The sequence below is a fragment of the Nicotiana tomentosiformis genome, chromosome 1 (genome assembly GCF_000390325.3).
Source record: "Nicotiana tomentosiformis chromosome 1, ASM39032v3, whole genome shotgun sequence".
NCBI lineage: Eukaryota > Viridiplantae > Streptophyta > Magnoliopsida > Solanales > Solanaceae > Nicotiana > Nicotiana tomentosiformis.
In genome coordinates this window covers 34315746-34333227 of record NC_090812.1, presented here as the reverse complement: position 1 = coordinate 34333227, position 17482 = coordinate 34315746, and the positions used below count along the sequence as shown (strand labels likewise).

Below are 17482 nucleotides of genomic sequence, written 5' to 3'. Positions count from 1 at the left end.
GGTGTCATTGATTTTGATGCCAAAATTGCTAAGTCCCGCGAGCTTGAGTTAGCTGCTAAAAGTGGACTCCAAGCGAGGTCTAATGCACCTGGTCCTTCTAGTTCCGGTTCCGAGTTCTCGGTAACAGAAAAGTAATCGGAGGATGATGATGCTGAAGGCCAAACTTGTGAAAATGTTGATCCATAGGTGAGTTCATCTACTTCTTCCGATGGCGCGGACACTTCTCTTTCTCCTGGTTCCGGAGATACTGCAGTTTAGCTTTTCTTGTCTTTTTCCAATTCTCGTACATGTGCCATTTTAACATATTTTTTGTAAATAAAAACATCTTTCGCTAAAGTATTGTTTAAGTCTTCTTTTCATTAGAATATTCATGCAAGCCTTTAAGCTTTGCATTTTCTTACTTTTAAGAATTTTGCGCAAACCTTTTTGCGTCTTATTATGTGAAACTTTGGGTGTATTCTCCCCGAAAATATTTTTGATTCCGGACATAAATTCTTCCGTAACCAATCCTTTAACGTGAGGGTTTTTATAAAAGAGGGTCCTCTTGTGTTTACGGTGCTCTTGAAGAGGACGTCTCATGTCCATTACGGCACTAGTATTTGAAGTACTTGTTTAACTTTTAAATGACAAAGTTAATTCATCGTTCGGACAAGAAACAATATAAAAATAAAAGGATTTTATTTATTCCTTTTATTTTCAAAAAATACATAAGCATTTGCTAGGCTGAAAAGAAATTATCATTATTTGTGGCTAACTTGTACAAAAGTATTTGCTATGCTGAAAAGAAATTGTCATTATTTGTGGCTAACGTGTACAACTTGCCCCTCTCTCCCCAAGTGTTCGAAAGCGAAGAGTGCGAATTGGAACACTGGAATTCTTGTATCTTCGAAGATTTCACTAATGCATTGCTAGATAATCCTTAACTTGAAAACATACTTTACTTCCCCTTAGGAATTTATGCTATCGAGCGAAGGACTATCTAACAACCTTCTAGTGGTTTGTACTCATGAACGATCGGGTAACCTTTGCTCATTAGCAAACTTAACTTCCCGGTGGGAATTTGCTATAGAGCAAAAGATTATCTAACCATCCCCGAGTGGATCTCTGTTTGTGTGCCTTGCTATTAAAGGTCTTATTACTTCTTTCTTCGTAGTATGCTTTCTGTTGCTGCCTTGTTAAAAATCTTGCCAAAAAAATTTAATTGGGAAAAACTTAACTTCCCGGTGGGAATTTGCTATAGAGCAAAAGATTATCTAACCATATCCGAGTGGATCTCTGTTTGTGTGCCTTACTATTAAAGGTCTTATTGTTGCTTTCTTCGTAGTATGCTTTCTGTTGCTGCCTCGTTAAAAATCTTGCCAAAAAAATTCAATTGGGACAAAAATTGAACGAAGGAAAAAAGAGTGCAGCACATACTTTCTAATCGGATAATGTTCATCAGCAATAATATCTTTTGAGGTGTGCCACATTCCAATTGTTGGGCAACGTTTCTCCATTTTGCTTTTCCAACTCGTATGAACCTTTTCTGGTGATAGCTGAAATCCGGTAGGGACCTTTCCACGTCGGACCTAGATTTTCCGCGTTGAGCTCCCGGGTGTTTTGAGTTACTTTTTTTAGGACCAAGTCTCCTACTTTGAAATAGTGGAGGTTGGCTCTTCGATTATAGTACTGCTTCATTCTCTGCTTTTGAGCTACCATTCTTACATGCGCCAAGTCCCTGCGTTCATCGAGCAGTTCCAAGTTGACTAGCATTGCTTCGTTGTTTGATTCTTCATCTGCCTGAAAATATCTCAAGGTGAGTTCCCCTACTTTCACCGGGATTAAATCTTCTGCACCGTACACGAGGGGAAAAGAGGTTTTCCCTATGCTCGACTTGGCCGTAGTTCGGTATGCCCATAGAACTCCGAGTAATTCCTCGAGCCAATTTCCTTTAGCCGTCTCCAACCTTTTCTTGAGGTTTTGAATAATCACTTTGTGCATCGACTCCACTTGACCGTTTGCGCTCGGATGGTATGGTTGTAGACATGTAATGTTTTACCCTCCGTGAAACTTTATACATTTTAGTGCTTAAATATTTATTTCAGGTATAATATTGTCATTTTGACTACCTTTGAACTTTTTGCATTATTTTCTATTTAAATAAAAACTACAAAAATATTTTTTATTTATTCTAGCTAATTGGTATTTTATTTAGTTACTTTTAGTTATCTTATTTCTGGTAAAAATTAAAATCGGCAAAAAATAGTCACATGAAAATTAGGATTTTAATTTCTTCTTTCCCATTCTTGGCACGATGATTTTTCAAAAGAAATAGAAAATACATTTTTTTCTTGGTTTTATCTAATATTAGGAAGTTTAGTTTTGTGAAACAATTTTAAAAAAATTATAGTTAGTTATACTGTTTTATGGTAAGTTATTTTAGATGTTGCTTTTTGCAAATCTTCTATCTTTAATAAATGAAATGAATAGACAAGATAAGAAGAAGATTCCATTTTTATCATATTTTAACAAATTCTCAATTGCACGTACGTAACAAGTGGACAAAGTGCCTTCACCTTTTCATTTTTGAATTGATTTTTCATTTTAGAGGGACGATCTTATCATTTTAGAGTGGCCTTTTTCATTGTTGGATGGGAACCACACACTTTCTTCGCACATTTTTCTTTCTTTCTTGACCAAGCACTTCACATAGAAAAAATATATATACTCATTATTCATTAAAGGAGGGGACAATAGAGAGAGAGAATCCGAACAGATTCCTTCTTTTTTTGGGGGGCGAAGAGCTCTTTCGGCTTCTGCTTTACTTTCTTTTTCACAATAATAGACCCACAATTTTCTCCTCCATGGTTGCTACTTAACCACCATTAGTACACCACCTAAACTCCATGGAAATAGCACCCTTTTACACCTGAAACCAAGCCCGAAACCAATTGAGAACCAGTCCAAATAGCCACCATCTTCTCCTTCCGAAATCACCTCTAAACCTTCCTTAAAATCGCCCAAACATCACCAAAAACCAGATAGAATTTCCAGTTCAAAAAACGCAATAACACGGCCTCGAGAACGCTGTAAAATCAGCTCCAAAAACGTGAAAAAACATAGCTCAAATTCAGCAGTAAATCAGTCCAAAACCCAACGCCAATCATACCTTAAACCACCACAAAGAGAGTCGAGTTTGAGTTTGCCGACACTGTTTTCCGACGTGGTCGCGGGTGTTAGGTCCGTTTGTTGAGTTGCAGAAACTTTAAAGTTGGGACGTAATCAATAAAGGTCCAATTCTTACTTGATACTCCTCTAAGTTTCAAGTTTGATTTTGATGGTATGATTCCGAGGATGCTTCCGATGAGTGATATTTAGTTTAATTGATATTTGATTATTGTGACTCAATGTTTTGCCTTAATGAATATTCTGGAATCTTGTGGTTTAATTTAATTTAATTTGATTTGGATGCCACCTAGTTAAAGAGCTCGTAGACTTACTGGTTGATCTATATATGTTGCTCTGTTTAGCATAATTGATCCTTCATTGGTTGATTGGTGGAAGAGAATGATGGAAAATTTAGGTGAAAATATAGTAATTTTAAGTCTTTTGTTAATTTGTTTAAAGATTCATGCATTATTTTACTAATGAATTTGTAGTTTTCAAATTGTAGCTACTGACTTGTGTGAAGGAAAATCTTTTTTAGCTATTAGGAATATTTTAAGCACATAAATTATTAGTTGGGCCGTTGGATGCCAATTATAAGTATAAAAATGGGGTATTATCACTTTTAGGGCGCTCCAGAAACTATTTACATTTGGTAGTCAGAAAAATGTATAAAACTTATATAATTTTTGTATATAACATACAAAATGTATATATATATACAAAAAATATATAATTTTTATATATTTTTTCGGCTATTACTTTTATAACGGCTGTCCAGTGTCATTTTCCCCATAAAAATCAAATTTTCTTTTTACCTTAAAAATGTCTGCTTGGTTTTGAAAGCATATGGACCAGACAAGCTTAATCCACTAAGCCCAACGATTTTAGCCTAGTTCCAAAGATAGATTAGTAAGTTGTAAACATCTATAAGTGTGAATAACTTATCAATACATTGAATAGCTAAAATATTTCTTAACTTCCAAATAATTTCCTCTCCATAAGTCATGATATCACATTAATCTCAAACAAGCTCTAGGAAAATTAATCGACCTGTGAATATTCCTAGAATGCTTTAGGCACGCTTTTAATTTACTATCGTGATTATGTATACGTTCGCGTAACATGATTATTGATCCCAAAAATAAATCAAGGTACGCGTTCGCGCGACTTTGGCCGAATAATCTTAGCAATTAATAAAGCGTGATAAATTATGTACATGTACGCGTGATATAATTTTAGCGCACTGAACAAACAGATTTACGCACATGTAATCGATTTCAAAGATAAATCCATAACGCCATAATTAAAAGCGCTAAAAGGCAAAATGTACATAGGTTCTAAAAATGAGTAATTAAATAATTAATTGAGCCAGGTATGATTAAAAGAAACCGTGCTAAAACCACGGAATCCGGGAGTGCCTCAAACCATCTCCGAGGTTAACAGAATCCCTTACCCTGTCTTCTGGTTTCGCGGACTTAACACATAGTCAATTTTCTCGATTTTGGATTTTAAAATAAATCGGTGACTTGGGACACCATATTAATTATCCAAGGTGGCGACTCTAATTAAATAAATAATCTCATTTCGATTAATGTCACTTTAATTGAAAAAACTCCCCTATCCCTCGGAACAAAGGAGGTGTGACAGCTCTGGCGACTCTGCTGGGGAAAAATCGTGAAGATGTGATCCTCTTTATTTTTAAATCTTGGAGGAACTTTGTAATTTTTGCGCCGATAAACTGTGGTTTAATGAACCGACTGGTCGTTTTGACCTCTAACGCATCGTTCAATGGTGTTAGGCCTTAGGTAGCTTCACTTCATGTTTTATGACTTGTACGTGCGGTCGAAATTATATTTCGGAAAGTTCAGAGTTGATTCGGATGGAAAATTCTAATTTTAGACGCTTTAAGTTAGAAGAATGGATTAAGATTTGACTTTTGAGTAAACTACCTCGGAATCGAGATTTGAAGGTTCAAATAGGTTCGTATGATAATTTCGGGCTTGGACGTATGTTTGAGTTGAGTATCAGGTGGTCCGAGAGCATTTCGGCGCCTATTATGGCAGGATGGCATTTTGGAAGTTTAAGAAATTCTTAAGTTTGATTTGAAATGAATTTTGGTTCTATCGATGTCCGTTCAAAGTTCCGAGCCTTGGAATAGGTTCGTATCATGATTTGTGACTTGAATACAAACTTTGGTGTCATCTCGGGATGTTTAAGTGTGATTCGGACGCGTTCGGCGAAGTTTGAATGCTTGAAAGATTAAACAAAGGTTTCAGTCATCGATTCTTAATTTTGATGTTGTTTGACGTGATTTGATGCTTCGACTAAATTCGTATCATGATTTGGGATGTATTGGTATGTTTGGATGGGGTCCCGGGGGCCTTGGGTTTGAAACGGATTAAAATCGGATTGAAATTTGGATTTGAGGAAAAGCAAGAACCTGTTGAAATCTTGTGCCATCGCACCTGCGGTGGTTTGGTCGCAGGTGCGGATACGCATGCGCGATGGAGGTTTCCGCAGAAGCGAAAGAGGCCAGCTGGGCCAAGGGTCGTAAGTGCGGAGTTTGGGCGCGCAGATGCTCATCCGCAGAAAAGGAGGAGGAACCGCAGATGCGGAATCTGAGCCTTTGATGCTGGACTGCAGGAGCGGTCAGTACCTCGCAGAAGCAAGACCGAAGGGGCGGTCAGTGCTCCGTAGAAGTGAGACCGCAGGAGCGTATTTGTGTCTGCAGAAGCAGATCTGGCTGGGCGTAGTGGGAACCGCACCTGCGATGGGAGTTTCTGCAGCTGCGAAACCGCAGAAGCGGCTACTGTTCCGCAGGTGCGAGGCACCACTGGGCAGACTTGGTTTTATACGGGATTTGGCCCATTTTCTTTCATTCTCTCTTGGCTTGGGCGATTTTTAGACAGCTTCAAGGGAAGATTTTCATCAACCATTGCAAGGTAAGTAATTCTCACCTAATGATAGTGAAATAGATGGATTATATGTGAATTTTAACATGAAAAATTATGGTAATTGTGGGATTTTAAGAGAAAACCTAAAAATTGGTATTTTTGGATTTTTACCACTAAATTGGACATGGAATTAGGATTAAATTATATATTTGAGTTCGTAATATTATGGGTAATATTTATCTTCGAAAATTTTTAGAATCCGGGCATGTGAGCCCGAGGGTTGATTTTATTGACTTTTTAAGTAGAGTTGAGAATTATTATAAATTGTTAAATTGTAAGCATTGGGGTATATTTTGATATATTTGCACGTTGATTGACCAGTTTCAGAATATTTGGCTTGGAGTTGAGTGTTAGAGTGGCGTTGGAGCTGGTTATGGAACTTCGGAGCGAAGTAAGTTTCATGTCTAACTTTGTGAGGAGGAAACTACCCCCTAGGTGATGTAATTATTATGTGCTAATAGTTGTGGGTACCACGTACGTACGAGGTGACGAGAGTCCGTACGTAGCTAAAGCATGTTTATGTTCGGATAAATTTAAGACTTTACCATGTAATATTTGAAATACTTGAATCCATCCCACTGGCTTAATTAATTGAAATTATAATTGAATTGATTTAGAAATACATGCATATATGTTAGGCCGAGCCTTATCACCTTAGGTTATTTTCTAGTTATTTGAGAAACGGCAATGGATTATATTCACCCTGTACTCATGTACTGTATTGTAAGCATGTGTCTCGTGATTCGATAACTTCCTTCCTTTCTTGTGGAGCGGGACGAACGCCTCGACAGTATAATAGATGCATCTATGGTTCATGTCCCTCGACCCTCAACAGTGTACACATTATTTTGGATTGGGCTGAACGACTTCAGCATAATCGTGCGTTATATCACTGGTAGTCCGAACATTCACGAGATTATCTTTTCTATTGATGCTCGATATTCTATATGGTGTTCCTTATTCATTGATATTGGCACTTGACATTTTCTGAGTCGTTAAGGTAGAATACAAGATTGAAAAATTCATATTTTAAAGTAAATATCTGGAAGATTATGTAACTTACAGATTTACCCCGTTATCATTGTGCACTCCCTATCTATTATGAATTTTTATATTATTTTATTGGACCTCTAGTAAGTATCAATGTCGACCCATCGTCACTACTTATTCGGAGTTAGGCTAGATACTTACTAGATACACGTTGATTTACGTACTCATGTTGCACTTCTACACTAAATGTGCAGGATATGACATATTCATTTGGTGATAATCTTGACGCGTAGGCGCACTTGTTTAGGAGACTTTATGTGAGCTACATTCCAGGATACGCATCGCAGTCCACCGAATTTCCATCGTACTATTTATTTTATGCTATCTTATTTACATTCGGGGCAGATGTTGTATTATTATTGTACTTCTTAGAAAATGCTCATGCACTTGTGACACCGGGTTTTGGGATTATACTAGCTGATGCTTATGGTTTCGTATATTATTAATACCTTTCAAATCTTTTATAAACTACAAAGGTTGTACGTTCCCGCAGATTTAAAAGTGTAAAACTCTTTCCTTATTAAAATCTATGATTTCGGAAGTAATAAAATGAGTAATTAAATTGATAAATCACTGTTGGCTTACCTGACGGTGACGTTAGGTGCCATCACGACCTATAGTGGATTTTGGGTATTGGCATATGACCCATTGTCGCATGCTATCTCTTCTGATATTCCGAACCTGCAAATTATACTTTCCCACAAGAAATCCACCACACCGCGCTCTCCGATCTTTTGATAAGGACCTGCTTCCACCCACTTAAAAAATAGTCAGTCAAAATTAAAAGAAATCTTACCTTTTCGGGAGTCGGTGGCAGTGGTCCGACGATGTCCATCCTCCATTCATGAACGGCCACGGAGATAGAACCGCAGGTAAAGGTTATGTCGGTTGATGCACCAGTGGTGCATGGCATTGACACTTATCACACTTTTGTGCGAAGTCTTTGGCATCTTGTTCCATGCGGAGCCAGTAATATCCTGCCCTTACCAACTTCAGCACTAAGGAATCTGTGCCCGAGTGGTTATTGCATTGTCACACCCCGAAATCGGGGAGCGCGCCTGACGCTCAACCGAGTGAACCCAACCGAGCAAGCCTATTATATTTCCTTCTACCCAAACTCATCCATGAAAAAAGAGGAGATGTACTCCATTAATCAAACACTGAAAAGATTTCATTAACAACTCCCATTTCATTTTCATTAGCAGCTTCATTTATAACTTCCAAATTATTACAAATTTATAGATATAATGAAAAACATGTTTGCCAAATACCCGCATTTCTAGTTCAACTCCCAACATCAAACACCACCCACAACCTATCTACGGGAGCCTCTAAGTACAATAGAAGAGTAGTATGGAAGTGCCGGCAACATGGCCTCGGCTATACCTTAAAACAAAATATACAACTCCAGTGACATCAGGCCCGAAATAGAGTAGGGCTCACCAAAACCTGCTGAATAGAGAGTGACTGCTAACGAGGATCAAAGTTGCCCGCTGATGAACCACCTGCATCTGTTAAAGATGCAGCGCCCCCGGCAAAAGGGACATTACAACATATAGAATAGTACTAGTATGTAAAGCTAACTGTCCTCTTTCAAAATAGAATGCCACTATAAGAAAGGGAAAACCATGGAAACAACAATCAACAATCAATGATATTCAAATGCCAAGTTAAAACATAATAATTCCCAAAATATGAAGATAACACTGTGAAGTGATAAGCAAAATATGATAATAATATTATTTTTGGTTGGGAGATCTTTAGCACCGATATACCACTATTCACAATACCAATACCATCATACTTTTAACATGGAGTCCGATCACGACCCGATTGGCTAGGCCATCTCATTTGAGACATCAACCACAATCACAATTTCAATTACAATTTCCATCACAATCACCACCATGTGTGTGGCATGGTGTCCGATCATGACTCAATCGGCTAGGGCAACTCATCCGAGACATCAACCACAATCACAATTTCAATTACAATTTCCAGCCCAATCACCACCATGTGTGTGTCATGGTGTCCGATCATGACCCGATCGGCTAAGCCATCTCACCACAATGCCGTGTGGATCGACATCATCCATTTCTATCAATCATCTCATCCCAATTAAAGGGAATAATTTTATCACACCAATCTCATCCCAAATAAGGGGAATAATCACAATCCACTCCTACACCGACACGTTTATTTTCGGGGTTAAGTTATTTCAACCTACCTTTCCTTGGTTACTATCGATACTCACAAAAATATTATTGATATGCTTACAAAGGAAACAACAATACAAATGCATTTACCTCATAACCTTTTATACCGTATATAGCTTCATTGGCACTTTCAATAACTTTCAACATCATTATTTCATTGGCTCTCTTGGCAATACATATAATTCTTTATTCATGGTACAATGGTCGTATTTCATATTCCACACTTTCATTTCTTTACTTTCATGGATCATCATCATACATATCAACAAATAGAATATTCCGAAAATCACAACTTTAGGTTCATTAGTAATGAAGGCTTTAAAAACGATGGATTTCTTTCCAAGAAATTGAGTAAAATGATTGGCAATCGAAGCACAAGTGAAAATCATAAACAAGTAACACATCATTTATTCTTAAAATACTTTTCCCCAAAAAGGGCAATACAAAATTTCAACTCACGAATATGTAATAACGCAAAACACATTGAAACTACTTACAAAGCATAGAGTTAGTTAAAACAGCCACATATGGGCGTCACTTGAGTTCATAAGCTTTTAAGCAATTCTATTTTCGAAATCATTTTTAAAAAGTTGAGTCGAGGCTCATTTCATACTTTCTCACATCATCTTAATTCATTGGCACCACTAGCCACAAGTATAATTTTTATTCTTGGCACGGTGGCCATAATTTATATCACTGACTCACTTCTTTCACTTTCGAGCATCTTTATACATTATCAACAACAAGGCATTTCCAATCAAGACTTTAAGTACACATATCAGCAATTAAGAGTCTTAAGCACATCGAGTTTTTCTCCCATAATTTGGCATGATAACTTTCATTTGAATCACTACTCTCAAGTCCATAACATTTTAATACACATGTCATTCCTGAACACATTCCTGAAGGATAACATAATGAGATAGGAACACTCGGAACACATTTTGAATACATAATTCTCGACACTTTGCTTACTCAGGACAATCGAATTTATAGGGAACAACTCAAAATATGAGGATAAGGAACTTGAGCCAACCATACTTGAAACTTACAGGAACATCATGGAATTCAATTCTAAGAGAGTAGTTTAGCCAACATACCTCGCTTTGAGCTTTCCTTTAATTACTACAACATTCCAGAAATTCTAGCAATCTCAATCTATTTTGAGACATATCAAAATTGAACACAAATTAGGAAGATATTCATGGTTTCAGCTCATTTGAGTATTTTATCAAACATTAGGTGTGCAAATTTGGCTACAAGGTTCTTCTACAAGATTTTCTTCATTCCACAACCCAATCTTCACTTATTTATGCTCAACAATCTTCCCACAAACCTTATTGGTACATACATGTATACATAATACTCTCACACCCAAGAATCATACTTCTCATGACCTACTTTTAATCCAAATCCCGAAATTTAGGGCTAGAGAGTAGAATCTTACCTATTAGATGAAGATCTTGTGAAATCTTCAAGCCTTTAACAAGAATTGATGAACAAAATAGCTAGGTCTTCTATTTCTCTCTCTAAGATAGCTCTCTCCTCTCTCTAAAAAATCACATTTTACCTTCTAAAATGACCCCCTAAGGCCTTATATCAAAATTGGATCGGATATAAAAATTTCCAAAAATAAACCCCGAAATCAATTATGTGGTGCAATTTTGCTATAGCATAATCGTTTTGTGGGCAACAGAATTGATTATGTGGGCAGTATAATCAATTATGCGATAGCATAATAGTTTTTTTAAAATTTGTCCGTCTCTGCTCCACTTTGCGATGCTTATGCGGTCCGCGGAACCGTTTTGCGGTCGCGAAATTGACCGCAGAGCCAGCTTTTGGGAATTTGTTCATAACTTCTTGTATGAGTGTCTAAATGACAAACGTTTTGAAGCGTTAGAAACTAGACTGGAAGATATTTCATTTGATAGTTTCTCCATCACATAACCCCTTATTTATACGTATATATTCTCGTCCAAAGTTTGGTCTTGTGCGTACTCATTTGGAATTTTAGTCAATCATGTAATTTCTAACTTGACTTGGACTTAGGGCTCTCCTTATACCCCCACATCACTTATAATATCACTCGTACACTTATTATCATATCCAATTGATATCCATTATATTAATAATCCTCATCTGTACACAAAATAATATAATTAGTGTACATCAACTTTCATAATAGCACTTAAGTACTTCAAAATTTTCCGGGGTGTTACATTCTCTCCCACTTAAGAACATTCATCCTCGAATGTTTTACAAGTCACTTCTAATAATATAGTTACCATTCTTTTACCTCCAACCATTATACATAGGCTCTTATGACTACATGGGTCTTATACTTCCTTTCCAAAATCTCAACTTACTTATGGCCCTTAAAATTTGGCTATCTTTACAAATTCTTAAATATTTCGACAGAGTTTTTCCTGTAACTGGGCCTATCCACATGTCAGATAATCACCAAAATCAACCTATCAACACATCCACAACTTGAAAAGGCATCACAATGTATATCAACATCACTAATCTCATCATTACATGCATTATATTATCAAGAGTGATATCTGGACATGAGCTGCTCATATTTAAATCATAACACATAGAAAGTACCTTTCAAATCACAATCATTTGACTATACACTCAAGTGAGAACATTTTATTTACTTAACACTTTTGGCCCTCAAGGTGGCCTCCTCGACTTACAGATTTTTCCAAAACACATTAACAGAGGCAATCTCAACTCCCGGACTTTTCTAACAAGGATAGCAAATTGTTGCTCCTCATAACCCAGTTATCCATTAACTTCACCTTCTTAGACATAAACACATGAAACACCAGGTACACGGAGAACAATAATAGGGAAACATCATACTCATAGTTTGGCCTATTTCCTTCAAGATTTTATAAGGCCTGATGTGACTATACATACTTTATCTTTATTAACAATTCACATAGCATCCTCATGGAGAAAATATTGAGAATAACCCATTCACTTTCTTCAACTATAAATCTCTACGCCGAACACCCAAACTAAACCTTTGGCGACCTCCAACAATTAGTCAAAGATGTGATAGCTAGAATATGACCATAAAATTTCCTATCCAATATATTTGATCATGGGATGACGCTTCTTCTTTGACATGTGACATATGGGAGGCATAATCGGAAGGATAAAGACATTAGCATCAGTTATGCTTGGAAGACTATGAGTCATAAAAAGGACAACAACAATTGTTTCATTCCATATATGCCTTGTTCGGCAATAGTAAGCCTCAAAGAGAAATAGCCAAGTACATGACACCAGTCGTCTCCTGGAGTGTAGGGAAAATCATTTCAACTGGAAATGAGAATATTTTGGCACCCCGAATGTGATATGGGTTTCAAAATGTATGAAATTGCATTACGCTCTTAACATTAACTGACACAAGGAATCTACGTCACAAGCCCATGGGGATGAAAAAGAAGTTGAACACTTGTGAGATTATTATCATTCTCACAACTTAACATTTGCCAATAGTTGATCCTATATGAGATGACTAGAGATACGACAAATTTGTCTTTCAAGTCAATATGCTCATAATATGTGCTAGAATTTAAAACATCCACCTAAAGTGGGGAGGGAAAAATCGCGGTAAGGCTGCTTAATTTTCAACCACACACAAGTAAAACCATGTAGCTAGGACAAATTAATGTTGGGATGAAATCATGTATTGGTTAGAGAGAATGAACACTTTGCTATGAGCTAGACATGTTTTTCCATAATAACTATCAACATGCAATACAAGGCCACTTCATGGGAAACTACAATACTAGGAACAAAGTGACTTACTCACTGAGGCATGATCTAGGTGGACATGAAAGTCATACTGATATGGGCGAACCATAAGATCTTCCTGTGACAAATTTGTGAAAATCTAAAATTTCCCAGAAACTTTATGCGAACAAGTGACCCCTTTCAATTGACAGGTGCACATATAATAGGTGCTGAGATATTCTCTTATGTTACTAGGCAGTGAAAAGGATTCATGATATTATTCATAAAGGAGTAAAGTGATTGTTCCAATCATAGGAGCCATATACACCGGAGAGAAAAAGAGTGGCTCAAGAAGGATCTCAACACTAGGCTGCTTTATATTAAATATGATACCACATAGGTAAATATTATGATGGTGCGTACATAGGCACAAGTGAGCAGATGTTATCCATTCTAATCAGAAGGTTCTGTAAGAAATTCACCAGGTATAGTCCCTTGTTGAGAATTTAGAAAAGTAGTGGGAAGTATTAACCTAGTGTTATAACTCATTCCAAGGAAATCATTATAAAACTCAATTCCTCAAGAGGTTGTAAATAAGAGAATTGTGATCAAAAGGCTTCACGAATACTGTGTCTCGTTCAAAGAGTAGGTGCATGCAATGTTTTGTGATTTAACGTTTTGGTTAAGACCATATTTATGTAGGCCTATTCAATATGGATGTACATATACAATAAGGAAAATAGTGTGGTGTTCATAATGATGTACTAAGGAGTGACTTACTTGATGACTTTAGATTGACAGGGCAATACCTTAATTGATACCCCTCTACTCGACATCCAAAACATACATTAGTATCATAGTGATAGACATACCCCCGAATGACATCTCATACACTTTACACAATGAGGATGGGGTCCGCTAAACTGACTCGCCCCACTTACTTGATATTTACCCTTTTTGCATACATCATAAGCATTCCTCTTATCCTTCCTCCAAGACCCGTGACGGGATTAAAAATCTCTCCAGCAGCTCGCTGTATGGGCCTTTGGAATTGCCCAAATCTACCACCCCTAACATGCTTCTGAGCATCCTCACAACATGACGCAAAATGTTCTCGCCCGCATATCAGGCAGACCGGGATGGGTGTATCCAACCTAAGGGAATTTGTTCTTCTGGTGCCCCCTCATTCCACAACCATGACATATTTCAAGAATCATCCAACATAAACCCGAGTGGCTCTTCTTTCATATTAAATATTTCGGCTTATTGATGCCAATAATACTCTTTCATTTCTTAGGTGCTCTCACCACATAATCTGGTGTCGTCGTGACATTAAATACTTACCCTAGCAATTGGTTCTTTCATTCCCTCCTCGATGCCTCAAACCCATGGGTTACTCATATGGAAAATGAGACATGACGAGGAATTTAGCTTCCTATCTTGAGCTCTATCGCACGATCTAGAGTATCAAAGAAGTGTGAAATTCCTAAATGTCCATGTAGCCTCCTCATTATAGATGTGGTCGACAACACACCGATAAGAAGAACTCTACTAGACACGGCTCCGAGACATCCTAGGACACTTTAAAATCTTAGGCTCTGATGCCAAGTTTGTCACGCCCCGAAATTGAGGAGCGCGACCGGTGCTCAACCGAGTGAACCCGGCCGAGCAAGCCTATTAGATTTTCTTCTACCCAAACTCATCCATGAAAAAAGAGGAGATGTACTCCATTAATCAAACACTGAAAAGATTTCATTAACAACTCCCATTTTATTTCCATTAGCAGCTTCATTTATAACTTCCAAATTATTACAAATTTATACATATAATGAAAAACATGTTTGCCAAATACCCGCATTTCTAGTTCCACTCCCAACATCAAACACCACCCACAACCTGTCTACGGAGTCTCTAAGTATAATAGAAGAGTAGTATGGAAGTGCCGGCAATAAGGCCACGGCTATACCTTAAAACACAATCTACAACTCAAATGACATCAGGCCCGGAATAGAGTAAGGCTTGTTGATACCCAATTTTGCCCTCAAAGTTTTTAAAAAGATATATATGCTTTCAAAATATCATTTTGCGTTATTATTTAATTTGGAAGATTTACACGATCACTTTTTATAATTTTTCATAATTTTAGAGCTTTTAAATTAATTTTCTTGCATTATATTACATAAAAATTCAGTAATTATCCCTTTAAATTATTTGTGATGACTTAATCATACAAATTACTATTTTTGCATCCTCATACATGTTTCATAATATTTTTTCACTTCATTTCATATAATTATGTTTACATTTTTAAGCTATTTATTTAATTTTGCAATAATAGCCTATATTCATATACAAAGACTCCTTATTTATACTATTTTTGTTAAAATAGTATTTTATATTTTTATAATGCTAAATAATTATTTTAAATCATTTTAGTGCATAAAAATATTTTTTTATTTATTTACTAGCCATTTTTTAAATTATTTGTAATAAATTGAGTGTACTTAAGAGTTGTCCCAAGTTTTTAAAGCCAATTTTCAGACCAAAAGGCCCTGTACCTTAGCCCAATAGCCCCAGCCCAAACCAAGTGACCCATTAATCTAAAACCCGTTCGGCACCCATCTCCATGACCCGCCCCGCTCAAATTTTTAATCTTGGCCGTTGATCTTTATTCATCCTCTCCTTTTAAATTAACCTCACCTAAACCCTAACCCTTATTTCACCCGTCCGCAGCCCCCAAATCCTCTCAAACCTTCTCCTCTCTTCACAAACTCTAGTTGCCGCCTCTAGTTCTTTTCCTAATCCAATCCATCCATGGATTCTTACACTTATTTACTTAATACAACTCTATGGAAACCTCCCTCTACTTTGAATGAATCATTTAGTGTTGAGTCTTGTGTCTGATTGACTGTTCTTTATGTACTAGCCACAACTATATGGAACACTACTTTAAGGTTTACTCTAAACATGTTTCCTTGCTATCCTGATCCCTAGCATCACTTAGGAATTTAAGATAAACATTCCATTTTGCCTCAACTATGATCTTGCTTCCTTGCTAATATGCTTCCTAGTATGTCTTGATTCCATGTTCCTTCAGTGATTACTTGGCATGTCATAATATGTGTTTCAATGCCGCCTTGCTTTCTAATGAGAATTAACATATTTGTCTTATGATGCTAAGATGTATACTAAGCCTTAATTGGACTTCTTAAGTCTCAACCTGTTAGTGTTAATTTTTGTCAAACTTTGCAAACATGTTCCTCCCCCTAACTCTCCCAATATGTGTTTGTTATATGCTACTTTTCTAAATGTTGAAGTTCTACTGAACAAAGTCTTATGATCCGCTTGATTAGTTGCTTTGTATTTTCAACTTAGCTATGTCTATTTTAAGTATAAGTGTATCACCTAACTTCTGTCCCTCCATCACTATCCACTCTCCTTACTTGCTACCCATGTTATTCTGAACTCCTCATTCTTAGTCGGCTTAAAGCCAAGGCTATCTAGGTTCTTTTATCGGCCTCCCTAGTGTGAGCACTGCTCGGGGTCCAATTGAGGCCCTTGTGAACTCTGATACACTAGGGCTTGGTCCTTAGTCACTCCCTCAATCTCAAAGTTGTTCCTATTCATTCTACTTTCCCATGTTATGTGTTATGTACCTGAATTGGTTGGTTCAAGTGATGCAACACTTGGTGCTGTGGTTGAGTAAATTGGTTTTGGACTCCTCTATTGATCCCTGAGTCGTGTATTGAATGTGGCTCTTTGTTGAAGGCCTAGGTACGCTGTGTAAGATTTATTGAAGGCCCGGGCAATGCTGGGTATTTATTTTATTTGGGCCTGCTGTGGGCCTATTATTACTGTTATGTAACGCTGTTACTTTTACTCATTATTGGGCATGTAATAATCTTTGTATAAACAATTGGGGTTGTTAGTAAAAGGGAATGGGGTAGATTTTAATATTTACATGTGATGGGTAGATAACATACCTATAGGACTTAATAATGTGTTCAATTATCCTTGTTGCTACTTGTTATTATAAAACATGCCCATAGGAAATAAATATTGTTGAACTTTCCTTCAATTTGCATTGCTAGAAATCATGCCTATAGGATTTGGATCATTTCATTTGCTACTGTATCGCATTGTTCACTAGAAACCATTCCTATAGGACTAAGTATAACAATAAAATCAGTTTCAAGTGGTAATCGTTAAAAATCCTGCCTATAGGATACCACAATTCGCCTTAATAATGCCCTTCTCAACATTGTTTATTGTTCACTTAGACCACTATCAAAAGCGTGAGTAATTCTGGGTTTCTCCGGATAGATTCCACTGTCTTTACTACATAAATCACTTAGACGCAAC

The 17482-nt window shown here is 36.9% G+C and overlaps 1 long non-coding RNA gene across 1 annotated transcript; it reads left to right on the top strand.

The window, feature by feature from the left end:
- Nucleotides 1-2650: 2650 nt before the first annotated feature.
- Nucleotides 2651-7593, top strand: LOC108944437 (uncharacterized). Its single transcript, XR_001968466.3, has 2 exons — nt 2651-3270; nt 7346-7593. It is a non-coding gene; the product is annotated as an uncharacterized lncRNA (long non-coding RNA).
- Nucleotides 7594-17482: the final 9889 nt, after the last annotated feature.